The sequence below is a fragment of the Myotis brandtii genome, unplaced genomic scaffold, assembly GCF_000412655.1.
Source record: "Myotis brandtii unplaced genomic scaffold, ASM41265v1 scaffold604, whole genome shotgun sequence".
NCBI classification, from domain to species: domain Eukaryota; kingdom Metazoa; phylum Chordata; class Mammalia; order Chiroptera; family Vespertilionidae; genus Myotis; species Myotis brandtii.
In genome coordinates, this window is record NW_005370286.1 from 2,036,027 (window position 1) to 2,052,385 (window position 16,359).

Sequence of the window (16,359 nt, forward strand, 5' to 3'; positions counted from 1 at the left end):
TCCAAAGACAAGGCCTGAGAAACTGCCATATAGAGATGTCCACTTACTGGATCTCAGTCTGGAAAATGCCCTTTCCCCGAGAATCGTACACCAAGCAAAGAAATCCAGAAAGCCAGGGCTCTTTTATGGGACTTCTAGGGCAAAAATAATAGGAGCAAGTACTGAGTGCCTGGTGTGCGCCAGGCATCCCGATCAGGCTTCCTCATCTCAGCCATAGAACAATGATGTGGGTGACTGTTTTCTCAATTCTCACAAATAACTTATGCCATTCTAGACACATAGGAGACAAGTTAATTCATTACACACATTGGGTGCCTGAGGACATTAGGGCTTAATTCTCTTGTGGAACCCAGATTGCAAAAGGCTGTGAAATACATGGATATAAATGTAACATTAATGGAAGTTCAATAGGTTGCAGGTTCAATCCCTGGCCCCAGTTGTGGTGTGTGTGGGAGGCAACCAATCAATGTGTCTCTCACATCAATGTTCTTCCTCCCCTCTTTTCTCTTTTCTCTCTCTCTCTCTCTCTCTATATCCTCCCTCCCTCCCTTCCACTCTCTAAAAATCAATGGGAAAAATATCCTCAGGTGAGAATTTAAAAACTAGAAAAACTAAAACAATAACCAAGTTTTGTGGTATAAAGACTAAAAATAATAGTTACTGATAATCTTTGAGGTTCAAAATGAGAACCAGTTAAACCCATTAAGACTGAATTCATGGTGGGATAATCAAGGACAAATGTCTAGCTGTAAGAACCAGAGATATGAAAGGAGGACAAGAAAACAGAAGATGATGACATTAAAATTCCAGGTGTAAAAGTTAACCTTTGAAAAGGAAGGATACCACTTTTTTCTAAGTCTAGAAGCCAAGATGAAAGACTAAATATAGAAATGGAGAAGAAAAGCAGATGATGTATTGGATGGCCTTGATTCAGTAAAAATAGGAGTCAAGTCAACTTTGCTTTAGCAGGGGGAAGGACAGAGAGGAACAGAGAGGCAGCAGAGGCTTGGTGTGGTGAAGAGATTTCAGAAAGTCAATTTGTGAATGTTCTCTGTGTGTTCAAAAGCATGCATATTTTTAACTTAGTGTTTTTAAGGAAAAAGGGTATCAATCTATTAGTGGATCATGAAATCAATTTTGTATGAAATTAGTATTAACAGCAATACAACAGAATAGAGCAGAAAACAGAAAAATTGCACCATGTAGGGAAATATTTTATGAAACCTTTGTTTCTGGTACATACATATGTGTTCAACAGGTCATGATTTTTAAAGTATTTCTTACTATGGATCTGAAACATTTGAACACACTATTTAACTTTGGGGCTAGGGCTCATTATATCAACTTGGTTGATTATTTTGTTCAACTCCTCTATGTATTTGCTAATTTCCTTGACTGCTAAACCTAATAGGTTGTTGTTATTGTTTTCTTTTAACTCTCATGTTTTCTGTTTTTTTCCATTTTTCTTTCTTAAGCTTTGTTTTACACTTGAGACTATGTTCAGGATTACTATATCTTCCTGGTGAACTGCTCTATCAGGATGTAATAACTGCCTTTATTTTAAATAATGTTCTTTGCCCCAAAGTCTAGCTTGCCTACCATTATTATTGTGAAGGAAATACATTAGATATAAAAAGGGATAAATATGAACATTGCTAATCCAATTGTATTACTTCTCCTATTCCCCACAGCTTTAGAAACTAAGTCCAAATTCCTCGGAAAGGCTTGTAAGGCCCTGCATGGGCGGGTCCCTGTGCACCTCCTCCTGCCTCCCCACCCCGAGCATCCTGGTCTTCCTGCAGTCATCCCCAAGTGTGCACAGGCTCTGTGTGGAATGCTGCTCCCCACCCACTTCTGCCGGCTCTTCATTCCAGACTCAGAGCAAGGGTCACTGGTGTTCGCTGACACATTCCCCTCTCCACCCTCCTAGCAGAACGGAGCAGATCTCTTTTGTGACTCCCCTGAACCTTGCTCAGATTTCCATCATAGCAACTTATTTTGGCTTAATGCACCTAACTATTGACTTGTCTGTCTCTCTGACTGAGCAGGAAGCTCATCAAGAACAGGAAGCTCATAAGATCTACTCTCGTTTAGCTTTATATCCTCAGTGCCTGGTACACAGCAGGCTCCAAAATGCTAAGTAGACAAATGAGCGTATGACATAGAATGGAGTGGCAAGTTAAAGTCAGATAATTTGCTGTGAATCGTGTTAGAAGGGCTCACTATTTAAAGTGGCAAAGTTAAAGTACTCTGTTCTATTTCAGGTAAAGGCTTCAGGGCTGGCAGAGACACAGGGACTGTCCAATACCACATAGCTTGTCAAAATCAAAACACCATTTCCCATTCTCAGTCCAGGGCTCTTTCTAGCATACCTCTAACACCGCAAGTTTCCCTACCAAATGTTCTCAGGTATAATATTCTCATTTTATTTTTGTATGGGACTTCCAGCTCACCATCATTCCAGCTGCACAAGCAGGATGTGGGTGACATCCAAAATGCTTTTCTTCCTCAGAGTCCTATTGATTCTATCCTCTCAATATCTGATGGATGTTTTTCTCTCCATCCCACTGCCACTATCTTTGCCCAGGGTCTAGACCTCCCCCATCTGGATCATTAAAAAGCTCTTGTCTGCTCTATATCTAGCAGGCTGCTTAATACATAAAAGGCATTCAAATATGCATCGAATGCAATGAGGACTCCAGACAGTTTGGTTCTGCAGGACCCTAACGTAAAAGGCAGGGAGCTGCAAGAACACGGCTGAAGAACTACACCGGGACCCACTCAGGAGGACAACAGATAGTGAGTTCAGGGCTATTTCCTCCAGACAGGGCAGATTTGCATTTGAGATTGAACATCAGGGCCAGTGTGTAGAGGATGAACATGAGAGGGCAGGTCTAAAGCCAGAGATCCAGATAAGCGTGTGTACAAGGGCAACCTCGAGCTGACTCTGGAACTGGAAGCCTGGACAGAGTCTAGAGGTGCAGGCATGATGTAGGCACAGCCTGAATACATGTCCCAGGTAAAGAGTCCTGGCTCTACTATAGTCTCTGAAGACCTCTCAGTTCTATTTTCTCTTGTGTAAATGGGAATTTCAACTAACTTATAGGGTTTTTATAAGAATCAAATGAGAGAATTATATGAAAGTGTCCAGCACAATGTCTGGCACATAAATGTTCAGTAACTTTTAGCTCAAGTTAGGAAATGTATATGCATTTAAAATTCTAGGTTCTTACCACTCAGTAAATCTCTCCATAGATTTTTATTTCAAGGATCTACGTACAGCTTTAAAAAAAAGAAAAAAGAAAAACTTCAATTTTTTTACTTATTAAATCTTATGGTAATGCCATAATTCCTGAAAGCCTCCTCGAAGTAAAAATTTTTAATGAAAATCTCAATATCTAGATATGTCCCCAAAATTGTTTTCTCTAATATGAAACAGATCCACAGCTCTGATGCAGCTCAAAACTAGGCATCCAGTCTTAGTCCCAGCAACCCAGTTCAGGTTCAGATCCAAATGGCAAATCAAGCATGACTGCCAGCTTCCTCCCCTCGAAATCCCCCACACGCAGGGGTGGCGGGGGGTGGAATCTAGAAGTATAGGCTAAAGGAAGGTAAAATTATGCCTGGGAAAAAGACATGGATATTGGTAAATTTTAGTTATGTATGTGAAAATAAATACTGGATTTTAAGAAACCATAGAAAAATATAAGTAGAATATGTAACTTTCGATCAGCAATAGAGAGGCACCTAACAAATATTTGAGATATCCAAAGGAAGACAGGAAAGGTGATAGAATAAAAAGAAAAAGCACAATAAATGGAAAACAAGGGTAAACAAGAGATAACTCCTAATATATTAAAATAAATGTAAAGTTTCAACTAACCAATTAAAAAGACAGACTATTACTAAGCCTCAACCCTTCTATCAGTTTATTTAATTCTATGCCTACTTTGTTTCCTACTATATACCTAAGGTCTAGGACAGTGTTTGACGCATAGCAGGCATTCATTCAATAATTATTGAACCAAATGAATCAATAAATGAGTAAAAGCAAGCATGAAAAATGGACTTCTACCAATTGCTTATTTTCACTGACTTTTAATAGGGCTACCAACTTAAATTGTTATTGTTTTTAAAGGAAGTCCTAAAACAACAATCTTTGCTATACAAGCATTTTTAATAAAAGCATTTATCTTTCAATAAATATAATAAATGATGAGCATGTGATTTCTCACAATGAAAGACTTATCTAAACATTCAAGGGAAATGATCTTAAAATCTATAGCTGGTGCCCATGGTTTCTCATACCAATATAGAGACAAGAGACACAAAACAACAGAGGAAGGCCTGAAGCAGGCAATATAACTGGCACAAGAAAAGAGGCTCAGTGTGTCTTTGAACTGATGTGCCTTTGCTGCCCAGTACAGTGCCTGGGACACGATACATACTTCATAATGTGTGTGTGTGTGTGTGTGTGTGTGTGTGTGTTTAAACCTCACCCAAGAATATGTTTATTGATTTTAGAGAGGAAGGGAGAGGGAGAGAGAGAACTAGAGAATCACTGATGTGAGAGCGAAACATCAATTGGTTGCCTCCCACACGTGTCCCAACCAGGAATCAAACCGGCAACCTAGTTATATTCTCTGACCAGGAATCAAACCCACAACCTTTTTTGGCATACAGGACGATGTTCCAACCAACTGAGCCACCCAACCAGGGCTGTGTGCATTCCCCTCCCCCCAATCTGTTACTCTTTAAAAAGCAAGCAGAATCAGTTGGCATTAGTGGATTCTGTATAGAGGAGATCTGTAACTGATATTAGTCTACGCATATGTAGCAAGTACACTTAGTAATGCACACTATCACTACTCAGGAGGCAGAAGGCATTGGAATGGCAAAGAAAATGGCCAGTGGCCTTATACTACCCTTCCACAAAGAACAGCCATGTAATTGATCTGCTCCAACAAGCATATTGCTTTCTAATCTTCCCTTCAAAAAGTATATTCCAATGTGGCAGATAAATTCAAAAGAGAAATGTTTGAAATTTGCAAGTAGGTTTTAAAATTTAGGATTATCAAAGTCACATAGTAAAGAGAAAAGTTGCTTACAAATTACAAAAGTATAGCATTTTACAAATAATGCCAACTTTTAATTAGTGAAATAGAGCAACATGCACTAAAAGGCATAAATATTTTGTTATAAGCTCAATTGCTTGACCAATTAGGTCTACACTTCCAGGTTCATTTGGCAGTACAGGGCTTCTATTTTCATAGGCCCTCCTCTTCCTGGTACACAGAAAACAAGTGATTAAATACTGGGTGCCTGCAGAGAGTATGAGTCATTCATTCCAAAAGCCCAGAGTGACGGCACTCCCTCAGCCCAAGAACAAGCCTGGGTTTTTCACAACTGCTGAAGTTTATGGGCAGTTGCATTTGTTTTAGGAAAAAAAAAAAGGTACCAAGGTATAATCAGACCCAAGTTTTATTTCCTGCTAAAGACAATGGATATTATTGGTCTGAAAAGACAAACACTAAAGTCAGACAGATGAGTAAAAGGGTTCTAAAATGAGAAACTGAAAGTTCCCATTGTTAGCTCTTCCATGCTTCAAACCTCAGAATTTAATTTGGCCAGGAAAACAGATAAAGTTGATTCAGGTGTCATCTTAAAAATGCAAAATTTGATACATTTCTTTGAACTCTAATGGTGATGATTTTCTGGCATGCAGCAAGTTAAAAAGCTAATCCAATTTAGAAGTTCTAGCAGCTGGTGATTTCCCAGTGTGAACTCCAATTCAATGGTTGCTCATTCTGGCTGTTCATGGTCATCATCTAGGACAGTGGTCGGCAAACTGCAGCTCGCGAGCCACATGCGGCTCTTTGGCCCCTTGAGTGTGGCTCTTCCACAAAATACCGACTTCTGAGCATGGGCCACTAAGTTTCAATCACACTGTACATGCACGCCTGCACATGGTATTTTGTGGAAGAGCCACACAAGGGGTAAAGAGCCGCATGTGGCTCTCGAGCCGCAGTTTGCCAACCACTGATCTAGGAGCTTTATAAAATACTGATGTCTGGGCCCCACCCCTCAGCAAGTCTGACTCAATTGGTTGGAGTGGGGCCCTGACATAGGTGTTTTTAAAGCTCCTCCAGGTAATTATTATGTACAGCCAAGTGGAGAATCATAGTAGCCTCCCCTTATCTACAGGGGTGGAGTGGCACAGTGGATGCCTGAAACTGCAGACAGTAGGGAACCCTATATTTACTATAGTTTTCCCTATACTTACATACCTATGATCAAGTTTAATTTACAAATTAGGTGATTTCATGGTCAAAAGATTTATTCTTATCATAGATCTTAGCAACTTCAGCAGACGATTTTTTCGTTCCTTACTAAGTGGAGAATTTTCACCTTTTCACTTAAAGAAAGCAATTTACAGCTTCTATGGCATATCTGAATTGCCAGCACCACTACTCCTGCACTTTGTGGCCATTAATAAGTAAAATAAGGGTTCTTTGAACACAAGCACTGCCATACCTCAGCAACTGATCTGATAACCAAGATGGCTGCTAAGTGACTAACGGGACAGTATGAGATTTCATCACACCTCTCAGAACAGAGTGCAATTTAGAACTTATAACTTATTTCTGGAATTTTCTATTTAATATTTTCAGGCCTCAGTTGACTGGGAGTAACTGTAACTGAGGAACAGGAAAAGTCGGATAAAGGGGGAACTACTCTATTGGTCTAAATCAGTGGTTCTCAACCTTGGCTGCACATTAGAATCAACTGGGAATCTTTTTAAAATCCTGATTTCTGGGCCTCATCCTCCGGAAATTCTGTTTCTTTGTTACTAATGTTGTGGCCCCACCCCATAACAAAGAAACAGAATTTCCGGAGGATGACGCCCAGAAATCAGGATTTTAAAAAGATTCCCAGGTGATTCTAATGTGCAGCCACGGTTGAGAACCACTGGTCTAAGTGATTATAGGTCATTGGATGGAACATGCATGAGTAAGTTTACTTTTATCCTATCAGTCTGATTCAAAAATGATACCTGTGTCATGTACAACTTTAAACTCTTTAATGTAATAAAGTACCATAAATTGCATAAAGATCTCATAATACAGTGAGCTGGCGTAAGCTAGTACAAAGAATTATATTTCAAAAAATAACCCTAAGAGTACTTAAAAGATAAGAGATATTATCTAGGAAGGGGATCTTAAGAATATCTAGACTTTTCTATTAAAAGAGGCATCTAATTATAGCAAAGAGCCCACAAACTTTTGATCATGATCATGAAGGATATTAGAAATTGGTTTTTAAACTTTATAATATCTACACTAAAAATTATTGATTCCTTATCTGAAGTATAAAGTCCTAATAATCACATTTCAAGAAAGACCCAATGCAACTCAAAAAAGAACAGAAGATAACTAAAGAAAAAGACTTTCATGAAAGGTCAATCAATGTAGAAAGGTCCTGGGAAAACCTAGTGGAAATGTATAAAATTATGAGAGGTATGGAGATTACAGTACATTCAGAATAAGAGTGTAGGAAACGCGTGTTTAAAAGACATAGTTTGGGAATAAATGAAGGGAAGTACAGCCTGTCACAACTTTCCAAACTCATTACCTACAGAGGCTGAAAATACAACCAGTTTAAACAAGGATTAGATAAATCTTTGAATAATAAATGCATAATGCATCACCCAAGAAACATAGCAATGTGTTTAGATATGTCTCTCACCTTCTGCTCCCCCCAAAAACTGTCTTTGATATAACTTTCAGAAATAGGATTCGGAGAACTAAATCAGAGCACAGCTGAGCTAACAATTGGTATTTTCCTTTCCTCATTTTAGAGCTCTTAAACCAAGATGTATAAAATTAGCACTTCCTTCATTAAATAAGTGCAACCTTTCTCCCAGCTGTTACTTAAATAATTTCCTAGCTTTCCCTGAAAACTTTGTCCAAAGTTAACTTATCCTCTCCCATCTAGGATTGTCTGCATAGTAGTTTTGCCACCATAGGGCCTCACCAACAAAAAGCTCTGCCTTCAAACCCACCATCAGATCAAATGAAGAACTCTACTAGATCAAACAAGGACCACCAAAGAGTGGAAGAACCTGCACTATTTCACTCTAGCCAGGTAGGCACTAGGCATCCTCATAAACTGTCATTTTGCTTTGTTTTGGTGTTTTGCGTACCTAATTAGAATGAAGGCACTGAGCATACAAAGAGTTATTTCTGGCAAGACACACACACAAAAGTCCATACGTGCACAGAGCCCGTTTCTTCCAGGGCTTTCCACTCCTATAGAGAGAAAGAAACTCTCACAGACCACTTCAAGAAATTTCACAGAATCAAATAAAAAAGTATTCTTCCTTCTCATTTTATTGGAAAAAAATAAATTTTTACCATCTCGGAAAAACAAACACACAGAGACCTTGAACTTCAAGACAGCTCAAATCTTCCACAGAACTGTCTTATATAGCTCTATCACAGTATCTGTCACTCTAGACTTCTGTGCGTGTCTATCTCCTATTGAACTACATCCTCGGCTATAGACAGTGTTTTAACCATCTTTTCACTTTAGCACAATGCCCAACAGAAGGTCTTCAAAAATGTTTGTTGAAAGAATAAATGACTTCATAGAAACTCGGCCTTAATATATTTGGAAGGAGAAAGAAATAGAATACTAAAGTAGTTAGAAACAAGAAGGGGGGCTGCTGCTTTGAGATGAGGGAATTTTTGAAAGGTGTAAAGGGGAATAAATGCAATAGCTACCAGAGAGACAAATCCTGAAAGTTAAGAAGCACCACTGCCCAGAAGGGAGACTGGCAAACTGTGACTCTGCCCATCACAGCTATTCCACAGAGGGGAAAAAAACGTTTAAATCTGCCATAAAAGCAATGTATAATACTGTAAAGCATCATCATTATATATGCAAACTACTAAAATTAAAAGCATATGGCATGTTTAAAATTTCCTAATATTTCAGTTTGATGCTATGATTGCTTCAGATGGTATATACTGACCATTGCAGAAACTGTAGAATTTGAAGTTCAGTGTAAATGAAAGCTGATTCAAAGAATAAGATTTATAACGAGTTCATGTATTTTTAAATATCCCACTGTCAAGTTGAAGAAATGCGAAGTTAAACTTGAAAGAACCTGAAATCAAAATGAAGTAACTTAAAGAAGGAACACTGACCTAAAATCAACCTGTATTTAATTCAGCCAGCCTTACCAAAGAAAGCAGGCAGGAGTGGATGCTTTTTTTGAATGAGCAGTTTTTTTAAGGGTCTCACAGCAACCAGAAAGTGAGTCATTCTAACAAAGCATGGGCTTTAATTAAGATACTATCACTGTGTCTTGTAATAGTACTACAATGCTAAATGTTCAGTGTTTATCCTCACTTCTAAAATATTATTTATATATTATCAACAACTACTGATAAAAAAGATATTTCTCCATTTTGTTAAACATTCTCTAACTCAAATGTTCCTTTCAATTCAATTATGGTCAGTTGACACATAATGATGATTTAGACGAGCTAAGGAGTAATTAATTATTTGTTAGAGGTTCTATGACACTGCTCTTACTTCTCAAACTTGTGTTCGTTCGAAAGGCTAGATTTTAAAAGGTGGTATTTTAAAACATATTTGAATATGAATAGAACAGTTAACAAAAAGATGCAAAGAGAGGCAGTAATACAGCTTATAAAGATCTAACAGTTAAACCCCCATAAAACCACACCAGACTATGGCTCTGAGAATAAATAGCACAGCCAAACTAGTTTGATTTTTCCAATAATCTACTATCTATCTGTAAATACAACAGTTCATTTTGTCATAAATCACAAGGACCAAATCATTAACAAACTTTTTTTGTGTAAGAAAAATAAAAATGTCTTCAGGTCCCATTTCTTTTCATTCCAAAAGAGAATAAATTTCTTGAATCTTAGACTTAAAAGTTAAATTCCCCCCCTTTACTGAATAAAATGAGAAATTAGTTTTAGTTAGTGAGAGGCAGCATTCTGGCCTTCTATTCTTACATTCTCCATTTAATCCTCCCAAACAATCTCTTTGCTGCTCAAAGTACAAAGGGTTGACCAGGGACTAGCATTATTTCAATTCATTCAGACAATTTTTACATAAGACCTGCTGTGGGCCAGGTGCTAGGGATATGGTGATGAATTTACCTCTCCGCCTCCTTGCTCAAATGAGTTAGGCTGGGCAGGTAGGACTATGGGAAGCCGTGCAGCTAGGCATCCTGGAGCAGCACCAAAATAGCCAGGTTCCAGAAAAAAAACAAGCTATCAGGATACCCCGTTTGCTGGCACCTGCATGCTCTACCCTAAAAGGCCTTCCTACTTCCTCTCCTCTGAAGCTAGCCTTTGCCAAGTCGTGGCCTCTGCTGGCTATGGCCTGGTCAGAGCACAGCATCTAGGAACCAGTGATTCTACAAAGGCCCCTCCCCTTTTTGAAGGCAGTTGTCCTAAAGGCTTTTCCCTAACCATTCCCACTCTGCTTTATATGCTCTGAAAAGATGCCTGTGAAATTAGAGCTAGGACTCGTGCAGAGCTAGACTGAGGAAGGCTTCAGGTTGCTCATCACAGGCTGAAATACTTCCCATCCCGTACATATCAATGTTTCGGCACAAAGATCTACCCTATATCTATTCCCTTCCCCAACTGCAGATGTTCTAAAAACTTAAGGAGAGAAACCTGATAAACTGACCCTAACCTGGAAAAACAACTAGTCAATCTATTACATAGTGACATTCCCTGTAAGTATATAAACTAATTTTGCAAGACGGAGTCAGGGATAGGTGTTGGGTCAAAGAACTAACCAGCAGTCCCATTATCAACCTTTTCCTTCTATATAGATCCTCCCTCGGTATATGTGCTTTGACATATGAGAGGCTATTTTATTCTCTATAAAGGCTATACTATAACGATGATGATAGTGAAAGACACATTTCAGATATTACCCATAAAGTTATAAATACTATAACTCTGTAGTCAAGAAGATAGAAAGGTTTATAAAACAGGTTTGTCAGCATTGAGAGGTTTCTATCTGGCTTTGTAGTCACATATTGGGTTAGAAGCCCATCTCTCTGCCTCTTAACTCTGTGAACTTGGACATATTACCTCTCTATGCCTGTCTCCTCATCTGTAGGAAAAGAACAAAACCCTCCTCCTGAGGTTTGTGGGGATGAAACGCACCAGTACAAATAAAGGGCTTAGCACAGTGTCTGGTTCAGAAAAAAATGCTCAATAAATAAAAGCTGTTAGTAGCTACTATTGATCTCAGTTAACAATGTAGACAACAAAATATGTTCAAAAACTTCATCTGTAAAACCTGATTCCAAAAATTGTTATCTGCCCCATTAGCAAGACTCTGTCATTCTTTTTTTTAACCCCAGAAGAGAGAAAAAATATTTTAGAAAGATGTCTTTTCTATTTTGCGTGTATAAAAATAAGTGTTCATAAAAATAAATATACAGACCTCTTCAATCTAACAATGCTAGATTAGAAATATACTAAATTATGGAGTAAAAAGTAGTTCAGAATATAAAAACTGGTAAGTCATTTAAATAAACTGAAGGGTAAAGACACTAGAAAAAAACCTGGTTATTCAACAATGACAAAAACAAAGATTTTTACAATATATTTAATAATTTTTTAAATTAAAATGCCCTATTATATTTTGTCATGGTAATTTGTGTTTATCAGCAAATATTTTTAGTTCAAAATCTTTTTCAAAGTCAATACCAAATGAACAAAACTCTAAAATACACTGAATGTATATTAATAAAATATGATCCTGAAAAGAAAGTTTCATGTGGACCTCATTCCATAACTATAATTTCTCATTCAAAGAAAGTTAACTTCATATGACATACTAAAAATAATTTCATTATAAAAAATTACTAAGAAGTGCCAGAACCAGTTTGGCTCAGTGGATAGAGCGTCAGCCTGCAGATTCAAGGGTCCCAGGTTCGATTCCGGTCAAGGGCATGTACCTCGGTTGCGGGCACATCCCTAGTAGGGGATGCGCAGGAGGCAGCTGATTGATGTTTCTCTCTCATCGATGTTTCTAACTCTATCCTTCTCCCTTCCTCGCTGTAAAAAATCAATAAAAAATATATTAAAAAAAAATTACTAAGAAGAACAGAAACACTTTTCATGTTTCTGTGAATTCTAATTGATAGCTAGTTATCTCCTCCAAAAAAATATTCACTGGTATTCATCATTCAGAATATCATTTCTCTCTCTCCAGTTTACAGGCTGTGAATGTTATGTGTATGACAAATGCTTTAACATCTTTTCATGGTCACTCAGTCTCCAAATAGTATGAAGCATAGACTGCAGTAAATTACATAACACCGTCATATCAGTCAAAGACACAAGGTCTAGTAGAAGCAATTTTAAGACTGAAGAGGTAAGACCATATCACCCTTCCCCAACAGTGGACTGTTTAAAGTCTACAATCCTTATTCTCAGATAGTAAAACCTCACTCTCAGGAAGTTATTGAATGTTTACACAGTACTTTATCATTTTCCCTGGTAGACAATAAAACAACCTAAATATTTTTCTCTAGGGGTCACCTTGCAATAGACATAAGCATTCACCAAAAAGCACTGCTACAGACTAAAGAAATGAAAATATCAGCCCTGGCTGGGTGGTTCAGATGGTTGAAGCATCCTCCCATACACCAAAAGGTTGCGGGGGTTGGATTCCCAGTTTCGGCAAGTAGGGCAGGCAATTGATCACATCAATGTTTCTCTCTCTCTCTTTTCCTCCCTCTTCTCCCTCCCTCTCTCTAAGAATCAATAAAAACATATCCTCGGGTGAGGAATTTTTTAAAAAGCATCAGAAAAAATAATAATATAAACTGTTTAGAAGAAACAATTTTTACAAATTAAACAATGTAAGAAAGAAAATAAGGAATACAAAGATTTTTCTTTTAAAAATGGTGATGCTAAATCAGATAGAAAGGGAAAAAACACACACACAAGCGGAAAGCCTCACATTCATTTCCTCACGCAGCTGGACAGAGATTTTCCGCCCCAATTAGAAGATATTCAGAACAGGGCCTAAAATGGGTAATAAGCATAACACAGCATCCAACTTTTATGGCAATGATATTGCTGAGAGAAAACTTGGACTTAAAATTTAACTCGGCTCCACTCAACCAAAAATGCTTTCTGCACCCTAAGCACTCTAGAGCCCAGAGACACCGAGATGAGTCAAGTACGGTCCTTGCCTAGGGAAATGCACTGTCCCCTGAGGAGAAAGGAAGGAAACTATTATTATATGGTGCAGTAAGGGCTATAATCAAAGTGTGCACTAAGTGTATAAAGCACCTGGAAACACAATAATGTGTTTATTGTGACCACAATTCTGCCCTAGGAATTCGGGCTAGGGTGAGCACACATCTGAGCTGGGTCTTACAGAATAAACTAGGCAGGAAAAGAGCTGACAGTAGCAAACATTCCAGGATAAGGAAATGGTCATTTTAACCTTAAAAATCGTAACCAACATTCCAGGATAAGGAAATGGTCATTTTAACCTTAAAAATCAATGCTGACTCTTTGGATGTCTCTAAGAAAAAGGAAAGTCCTGATTCAGGTTGTTCAGTAGCCATAAACATAAAAACCACAATGTCCACAGGCTTGTTTGGTCTTATACTAGTAACACTGCCCTTTGGAAAAGATAAGGACTTGGTCAATAACCTATTCAGTTGAACTATCAACTGGAAATAATGGAGTATTTTAAATGCTTTCATTAGAAACAAGAGCAAAACTGGCAATAAAAGCAAAGGAAAAAGGTATGATAAAATGGAAAGAATTTTGAATGATTCTATAGAAAAAAAAGCAATTAAAATACAATTACTAATAGTCATTCTTTAAAAAGCATCTTAGGTACTGGATAGGACAAACAAGTTGGTAAAGTACATGGGATTCTTTATTCACTGGCTATACTTTAACACCTGAAGATCAAAACAGGCTGTTACTTCTGAAATATAATGGCCTCTTCCTTCCTCTAGATTTTTGGTCTACTTCAGTCTGTGGTTGCCTACATCCTAAGACATGAAATAAATGTAACTGCAAAGACTACAGCCATTTATGTAGAAAAGAAGTTTTTAACTTGCCTTTTGATGTGGACTTTGAATATATAAACAGTAACTCAAACCACGTGGCTTAATCCACAATCTAGGCCAAGGTTACCCTGGGCATATTTCTTAAAGGCTTAAACCTGTGGCTCATCTCAGCTTCTTTAGCTCAGAAGTATGGAGTTAAGTATCCTTCCACAGAAAGGTAAGACACTAGTCAGCAGCCTAGAAGAGTTGACTTTCTTCACTTGAGGGGAGGGATTTATCCCCAAACCACCATTAGGACAGGAGAGCCTCCCATGTGTAAGAACTGAACACAAACCAAACAGAAAGTCAAATAATTCACTTAAACCCGCTCCTCTTCAGAGGACTCCTATGACTGCACCGTGTTCCATGTAATTCCACCAGCTTGGTTCATCTCTGTCAATCTTAGGGGCGAAGAGAAAGAAGAGAGTGGCCCTAGAAATGCAGACAGCCCAGGCCACCCTATTTATATATGCCTCAAGTCACTGCCCAAACATACTGGTGACTACCTAGATATCCTGAGTTTTTTTTCATGAAACACACCAATATCAACTCCTGTCCTCTAAAACGTACACTGAACAAATTGGCATTGTTTTAAAAAACATTTTCATCATGTACAATGACCCAAAAGCCCAACCCTCATTTTATAGTTGAAGAAATGAGGCGTGGAAAAGTGTTCTGTTCCATGGGTTGGCGATGATCTCAATTTCCATCCAGCTGTAAAAGATCTACGGTCGGCTCCCTAACAGCTTGGGGAATTTTGCAGTCTACCTTCCTTCAAGCTAAACGTGGAACTTTACCCAAACGTTGGGGGTGGGAGGGCTAGGCAAATGGTCAAATCAGGAAAAACAGAGAAAAGAGAATGAATGGAGACTGGCCAAAATTAGCCTATCTACAACAACTTCTGTCCCAAGACCATCAGGAACCTTATCTGGGTGCCTAGTTTCTCCGCCATTCTGAAGAGGAAATCACACGTAATTGTAAGAAAATACACCGAGCGAGGGGAAAAAATAAGTTCTCCTTCACTGCTCTAGCAAATCAGCCAGCAGGCCTTCGAAAGAAAGGGGCACCTGCCAGACAGTGTTCTGGGGCCAGTTCTACCCTCTCCCGGACCTCAGGTCCGTGTCCAACCTTTCACACCTGTGTCCTCACGGCGACCCGAGGACACCATCAGCTGCTCTGTAAGGATGTTGTGGGGAGAGTAAGGACCACGACCTTGAACGCCAGCTGCTGTGATGCGAAAAGCTTAGTTGGATCTCTTAGACCAGTGGTTCTCAACCTTCCTAATGCCGCGACCCTTTAATACAGTTCCTCATGTTGTGGTGACCCCCAACCATAACATTATTTTTGTTGCTACTTCATAACTGTAATTTTGCCACTGTTATGAATCGTCATGTAAATATCTGATAGGCAGGATGTATTTTCATTGTTACAAATTGAACATAATTAAAGCATAGTGATTCATCACAAAAACAATATGTAATTATATATGTGTTTTCTGATGGTGTTAAGCAACTCCTGTGAAAGGGTCGTTCGACCCCCAAAGGGGTCGCGACCCACAGGTTGAGAACCGCTGTCTTAGACTTTCCAATTCATGTAATTCCTTTGTCGAGATGAGGCACAAGAATTGCTAGTAAATTTGAAATGCTCTATTTCTTTAAAGAACTCTACTCTCTCACTTCTCAAGTGAAAGATGCCTGAGGTGATTAGGGAAAAGGACTGGCAACCTCCAGGGGGGGGGACCCAGCCCCCTGCACCGCCGGCCCCGGAGGGCGGGGCTGCTGTTTCACTCCCCCCGTGAACTAGTTTTCCCAACGCAAACCGAACGCCGTGGCCTTCGGCATCTCACAGCATCTTCACACCCAGACTCGGACCCACGATACACTCGGCATCGCCCACCACTGAACCCCACAAAAACAGTAAAAGTTCCACATGACGAGACGGTTTCATTGCAACACCACAACCAAAGAAAAGGAGCTTTAAGCCAGGTGCCCGGGGGCAGCCGGAAGCAATCACGCCTTTAAAAAGGACCCAGAAACAGGTGGACAGGGAGCGAAGCTCGACAGCTCGTGCCGCTGAACTGGGGTCGCTGCTGGCCCGAGACGGGGGTTCGCACCCAGACCCTGTCGCGGGGGCCGGGCCAGAGGCCACTCCGGACAGGAAGAGGCCTTCACGGCCGGGGTCCCTCGCTCGAACTTCCCGGGAGAGCCGGCCGG

General features: G+C 39.3%; 1 protein-coding gene across 2 annotated transcripts in view; it reads right to left on the reverse strand.

The window, feature by feature from the left end:
* Nucleotides 1-8,222, reverse strand: part of INPP5F (inositol polyphosphate-5-phosphatase F) — a 48,741-nt gene extending 40,519 nt beyond the window's left edge. For both annotated transcript variants that reach the window (XM_014550565.1, XM_014550567.1), the window contains exon 1: nt 8,204-8,222. The gene's annotated coding sequence lies outside the window, so the exon portion shown is untranslated. The remainder of the gene's footprint in view (nt 1-8,203) is intronic.
* Nucleotides 8,223-16,359: the final 8,137 nt, after the last annotated feature.